The sequence below is a fragment of the Oxyura jamaicensis genome, chromosome 7, assembly GCF_011077185.1.
Source record: "Oxyura jamaicensis isolate SHBP4307 breed ruddy duck chromosome 7, BPBGC_Ojam_1.0, whole genome shotgun sequence".
Classification (NCBI taxonomy): Eukaryota; Metazoa; Chordata; class Aves; order Anseriformes; family Anatidae; genus Oxyura; species Oxyura jamaicensis.
In genome coordinates, this window is record NC_048899.1 from 38,309,741 (window position 1) to 38,316,491 (window position 6,751).

Genomic DNA, 6,751 nt, shown 5'->3' on the forward strand with positions numbered 1-6,751 from the left:
AGGCTTACTGGTAGGGTCTGAGCTGTGTTTGGAAGGAAGACTCCAGTCTGAAGCGCTGTACCCAGGTGAACTACAGCCAGAGTGAGATCCAAGGAGGTGCTGGTCTAAGGGACGGGTGAGGCTGTTGTTAAAGATCAGTATGGGATCGACATGTCCCTTTGGTGCTCTGCTTTCAAAGGATCTCTTTGCTAGGAATCAGATCCTGAGTAGTTGCACAGTATCTGGTGTATATGGAGGAAAAAGAGGGTTGTTACATGTTGAAACGTGTGTTCTCTCTCTGGTTGTTTTTCAGAGGAAAGGTAATTTCAGTCTGAGCATCTCCCTTCAGCCCTGGATAGAGGCAAATCACAGAATAAGGGCTACAAAAAGCCTCCAAGAAGCAGCATGTGTGGTGGCTTCATTTGAGGAATAATTTGTTCTGAAAATCTGCATGTTTAGCTTTTACACTTAATTTAATTGCAAAGAAGCTAAGATATATCGGTGATTCTCTGCATGAGCATCCAGCGTGGAGATACATTGTTCAGATGGCTCTTCAGCCCTGACGCTAGGCGTAGCAGGTGATTAAAATAAAAGCTCAGCTTGGCTCAGTAGTAGTGACACAATGATGCATAGGCAGTGAAATGAGCAAAAATGTATTTTATTGCATAGGGTTAAAATTCAAGTTGTACTATGCAACTCAGGGATTAGTATCTATGGGTGATTTGGATGCACAATACAATCAAGGATGCATGATACTTCTTAGATGTCCAAGGATACATTTTTACCTAAAGCTTTTATGCCACATTGTTGTTGAAGAGACTGACCTGCTTTAATTCAATTTTCTTTAGTTGATTTTCCTGGCCATCAATGAATTATTTTTATTTGGTATGTACTGAGTGTCATGTTTGTGAAATCCCACCCAAGTCATCGTTTTGACATGCTTCTGAATTTCAATGTCTGTAATCCTGGGTCTGTTCGCTCTACTTCATGCCATGTTTTTCTCAGGAACGGTTATTGAAAAGATCTTAAAATTAACAACTGTAAAGCTGAAACCTGTAAAGCTTCTCTTATATGCTAATCTCAACCCCTTTTCTTTCTGGCATCCATCCACGTAGCTGAGGGAAGTAAATAGTGGGTCCCCAGACAGATGGCCGTTAAGTCCATCACGTGAATGCCAACCCGTCTGGGAGCTATCAACCTTTCGGGGAGATGAAGGGTAAACCACGTAGATAAAAGCAGTGTTTATCCGGCCTCCTGTTTGTACGTTTTCTTCCTAGGCTTTGCTCACATTCTCTATAACCTAAGATAATCTCTGGTGAAATAAGGTTCCCAGTCTTGGTACTCTGTGTTCTTATCAGCTTTATTTTAGTTGTTAAATATAAAATACCACAAGCTGAATATTATTCTTGTCATGCAGATGAAGGAAACAAACCCTCTTGTTCAGATGTGGATCATAGATTCATTTAGGTTGGAAAAGACCTCTAAGTCCAGGTATTAACCTAGCACTGCCGTGTCCACCACTACACCAAGTCCCTGAGCACCACATCTACACACCTTTTGAATACCTCCGGGGATGGTGGCTCAACAGCTTCCCTGGGCATCTTGTTCCAATACTTCACAACCCTTTTGGTGAAGCAATTTGTCCTAATACCTAACCAAAACCTCCCCTGGTGCAACTTGAGGCCATTTCCTCTTGTCCTATCACTTGTTTCTAGGGAGAAGAGCCTGATCCCCACCTTGCCACAACCTCCTCTGAGAGTGATAACGCCTCCTGAGCCTCCTTTTCTCCAGGCTAAACAGCCCCAGCTCCCTCACCCACTGCCCAGGAGGTTTGTTCTCTAAATGTAGCACAGGTAGCTGTGGTGCTATGACCTTCACTGAAGTTTGGGTAGGCTGGAATTTCTGCTAAAATGATATTTGTAGCAAGGAAGGACACAAACCTGAGCAGTTTGTTTATAGCTGGAGGCCAGCCGAGTTAACTGGACCTTAGTAACAGCAGTTTTTGAAGCATGATCCAAGATTGGACAAAATTTACTTTTGATTCCAATTATCTGAACGCTTTATAAAGTGTGATATTTTAATTGAGCATTCGTGAAAAGCGGTGAAGCACTTGGGCAGTTTTACAGAACAGCTTTCGTATGCTGTTCTTTCTTGCAAAACATTGCTGGTCTTTGTTTAAGGGAGGAAAACAGCCCAGGTATCAAGGGAAGATCCTTGCCTCTCTCTACTCCATTTGCTGTACATACATTTTTGACATCCCTCCCTGGGGCCGCCACGAGCTCTAAGCTAAATAGTTCATTGTGTCTGCACATGCCATTTTTCTTTCTGGCTGTCCTGTCTATCCCTAGCAATGTTGCTATGTCTGTTGCATTTTTAAAGATTTAATATTGTGAATTATGGTAATAATGAGTATCAGTGTGGCGTGTTTCAGAGGCTTGTGCACAGGAGCAACCAGGTCTTTTTTTCTGAGAACAATATTTAAGGTTTCATCAGTGTTCAGCCTATGCTTTTCAGAACACGATGTATTTATCAGCTGAACCTGATCTGCCATTCTGCTAAACTGATGATTTGGCCAGGGGCTGTCAACCATAAAGCTTAGCAGTCTTACAACATTGTTTTCAGTTTGTATTTCAGGTTATCCTAACAGCTTTTTATCTGTAGTTCCCTAGATTCTTGCAGATTTCTTCGATGAGTGTTATTTGGTCATGGAGTTATGTAGCACTTTAATTTTCCAGTTTGATCCGACCTCTGCTCTTTTACTCTTGGTGTTTCTCTGACGGTCTATTTTTGTTACTTTTAAAGAAAAAGTATTTCTCCAGCATCTTCTATAATAAAAACTATACGGATAAATACTTCAGCTTTTCAAGAGAGTCTTTATCCTACAAAATTACTTTCCTTATACCCTTGTGGCTAAGCCTATTCCTTAGCTCTCTTGCAACTCGCCTGCTTCTGAGATAATTAAAGTTTTTATATCTTTGACTGTCTGATCTTTACATTCTCTCTAAGCTCATCTGTTACATCCTACACTTAACTACCAGAGTTTATTACTTGCACACACATCTTTGAAAGAAAAAGATATCTGTGCCACATCTCTTGTGCTGTTGGCATGATGACCTCTGACCTCCATAGTTCCATTCTCTATTGTAAAGTATTAAGAAAAGAAATTCTCATACTTCTGCTCCTTTGAGTATTTCTTAATGATTTCCTTCTTCTTGTTCTTTTTATTTTTAAGTTTTTTTTTTTTTTTTTTTTTTTTTTTCCCAAAATGTATGGTTATTATTACTTTTTTTTTTTTTCAGACAGTACAGTTTTATTGGGGTTATTAAACACTTGGAGAAGTTTCAGAAACCAAACTGGCACCTTAAGAGTTGTACTGCTAAAACATGATATTAGACTCAAAAAGAAATCAAAGCTTTATCCACTAAGAAGTCAGCTGCTTTTTTTGTCACCTGATAAACATGACTAAGATGTGAAAATTCATTACAAAATTAGTATAATATTGGAAAAATGGCAATACATTAAATAGCTAAAATGGGCATATTAAGTCTTTAATTAGTCTTTTACTAAAATAATGTCCACAATCGGCACATCTCTGTAACTCTTTTAGTCCTTGGTTAAGAAAAATATTTTACTCCTTGTTGGAAATTTAAAAGTGAAAGAAGACCTGTGAAGAAATCTGATGAAGATATACTTTTTGTAATATTTATCTTTAGCATTACTTTTCACAAATAGGTGAGCAAAGTCTTTTGTCAGGATGATGCTCTAAAGTGAAGATCGCCAGGGATATTTGGGTAAACAAATACGTTTTCATAAATGAAATTAAATCAGGGGAATTTCAGCTTGTATTCTCCCATATACATTTGTTCTGCTGCCTACCAAGTGCTTCTTCGTAAAGACACCCATATCCGAACACTGTCCTCAGTCATGTGAGTAGCTGCTTTTCTTGCACAACAAAGTCCAAGGGCGAGCAGTTCAGGAAAACAAAAGAACTTGGCTAATCTAAGTCAAGAAAACTGAAAAGAAATTGTACGTTATGATAGGCGTGCATATGAGAAAATGGAATGAAAACAAAATTGCAATCAAATCTCGGAAGCATATTATGGGAAAGAAAGTTATAGAAAGGAAAGAATGTATTGTGGATAATTTCGGGAACTATTAAACATTTAACTGCCAGTTCAAAAGGAAATAGCAGAGCTGCTTCAGGACGAGGTCCTTAAATTTATTCCTTTATTGTTACTATCCATCTGCAGTAATGTGACATTCAGTCTCTCTTGCCCATTCTGTTTTATCCCCATAATATTTCTCTCCTCCCTGAAGCAATCCCCCACCCCCAAAAATGAACAAAAAACTGGGGCATGCCCGTGAATCTGTGCAGAACGTAAACCTGATTTCCTTTGATATTACAGCATCTGCTGATGCAAAAATCATTTGTGAAACAGAAAACCTCTGAAAATGACAGTAACACCGCTTTTCTGGCATTATTTTTCTGTTATTTTAATCCATGTAAGTCATGTGAAAATTTAGCACTCCACAATAAAACCCCACCAATAACATTTCTCACGTTATTATGTGATAGTCATGCTAACCCAATGTCCCGCTAATACATTTCCCATTAAAATGCCTAAATTCATAAAACTTGAAATATAATCACCATAAGAAATGAACTTTTTAATGCTTTGATGATATACTAAACATGAAAAGAGTATTTTGTCAATGCTGACAATACTAGCAATGTATCTGCTTAATTTTATCTTCAGAGTGTTTATCTGTGTGTATATTTGGCCAGTTTCCTCCTTCTCTGCACTGCAGTGTTTAGCAGGCTGACGATTTAATTGCAACAATCTTCAGAGCTCTCTCAGTGCCTACAGGGGGATGTTTAAAGGTGGAAGTTAGCCTCAGCCTCACCAGACATCTGCTGAAGCCCCCACGCAGTCAGGAGAGCCACCCGAGCAGGAGCCAGCCACCCCGATCCACCTCTCCCTGCCTCCCGCAGAGCAAGCCGAGGTACGTTAACCTCATTAAACGACCATTAGCTTTTGTGAATCTCTACATCTAGCTACATAGGAGTTCTCTATATAATGTGCAACAGCAGTCTTTTTGAAACACTTGGCTTTATAATCGCTATTTTTTCTGCTTTTGTGCTGCTTTGATTGACATAGCTGCCCAGCTGCTGCTGATGGTGAGCATGCCTTCTCTGTAGCGCAGCAAACAGAAGCTGTATACCCAACAATTTGTTTATATTTTGCCCTTCTTGTCTTCCATCTCGGCAAGAAAAAGTATTTTCTCCTCTACTATTTTCCCAGATCGGTTAGGAACAGGCCATGGAGCCAGCTGGTAGGACTCAGTTCACTTAAGGACAAAACCGAGAAGCCACGGAGAAACCTAAGCCACTGATTTCCAGGACAATGTAGGCTCCTGCAAGGCCGTGTACTTTCTGGTACAGTGGGATGCAGAGATTCCTGAGATGATATAGCTCCAGACAGATCTATACCACAAGCTAAAATGCTCACATTCCTGCCAGGACTTTTGCATGGAGCTACACAATGGAGAGGCACTCTCGTGTGTTACAGACATACCACAGGACAGTAAGAGCTCTTGGTCGTTTTACAAGGATTTAGGCTTCACATGGACTGCCTATTAAATGGCTACTTGGGTTGGAGGGTATGTGAAGATTTTTGTATTTTTTTTCTTTGAATATGGAAATAAGGATACTGGTTAGCGTAGACTGAATTAAGCTTGTTTAAGAGAGGTCTTATAAAGTTATTACTCAAGCAGGATACGCTACATTATGAATCCACTGTAGGGTATCATGTTAATGACCGTTGTTTTTAACTTAGTCCAGAACAGTGCCATTTAACTGTACTGCAGTAGTTCAAGCTGCAAACGAGGGGAAAATTGAGTCCCACTCAATAGTCATACACTGTAGTTATTGTTTATTTTCTTTTATTTTGCAATATTATTACTATTATTTAAGGAAAACATCTGTAAAAAGTGAAAAAGAACACACCAGTCACTATTACTGTATTACCATTTTAAGACAGATTTTAATTAGACATATTTCTACTGGACATCTATGTTTTTGTCCTTTATTGCTAATTTTTTACTTCATCAGTAACTTGCTAACAATTTTGACATCCACTACCTTGAACTGGTTTGCTCAGAGATACCACACTGAAGAGGTTTCCAGGAGGTCTCCGGGAAAGTAGATTCTGCTAGGCTTAGTGTCTGGAATATTTTATTGAAAAATGTTTTATTGAAAGCCTACTCTTTCTTGAAAAATGTGGATGACATCAGTTTGCTTTGCTTGTCATCTCCTTCCTTTATACAGGGTGAGCAGGTTTGCCATCCTCTTTTGCAAGTGACTGAAAATAAGAATTAAAAACATTTAATATATGTACTTTGCACTGCTTTGTTAGCTCTAAGTGGTTTTGGAGCCACCATAAACAACGAAATCCCAGTGGCAGCTTCATTGGTGCAAGCCTACATATGCTATTCTAGAACAACATGCAGTTTCAAGTAGCTTTTACAGAATGTGTGAATCTAACAATACAAATAATCTAGAGCAATGGTACCACACCAAGTGTCATGCCTGTGGGAGAACAGGATATAATTCTAAAACCTTACTCTGCACTTTTAACTGAAGAGAAAATCCATAATGTTAACTCCATGCCTGCTGACAGCTAAAGTTTCAACAAAGTCTTTGAAGTCTTGAGGGAAGGGGAAGGTTTATGCTGAGGTCTCATGAATTCAGTCTTGTTTGTTTCTTGACCTG

General features: G+C 39.1%; 1 long non-coding RNA gene across 1 annotated transcript; it reads left to right on the top strand.

The window, feature by feature from the left end:
• Nucleotides 1-3,305: 3,305 nt before the first annotated feature.
• LOC118169973 lies at nucleotides 3,306-6,360 on the top strand. The gene is made up of 2 exons (XR_004752405.1): nucleotides 3,306-4,983; nucleotides 5,283-6,360. It is a non-coding gene; the product is annotated as an uncharacterized LOC118169973 (long non-coding RNA).
• Nucleotides 6,361-6,751: the final 391 nt, after the last annotated feature.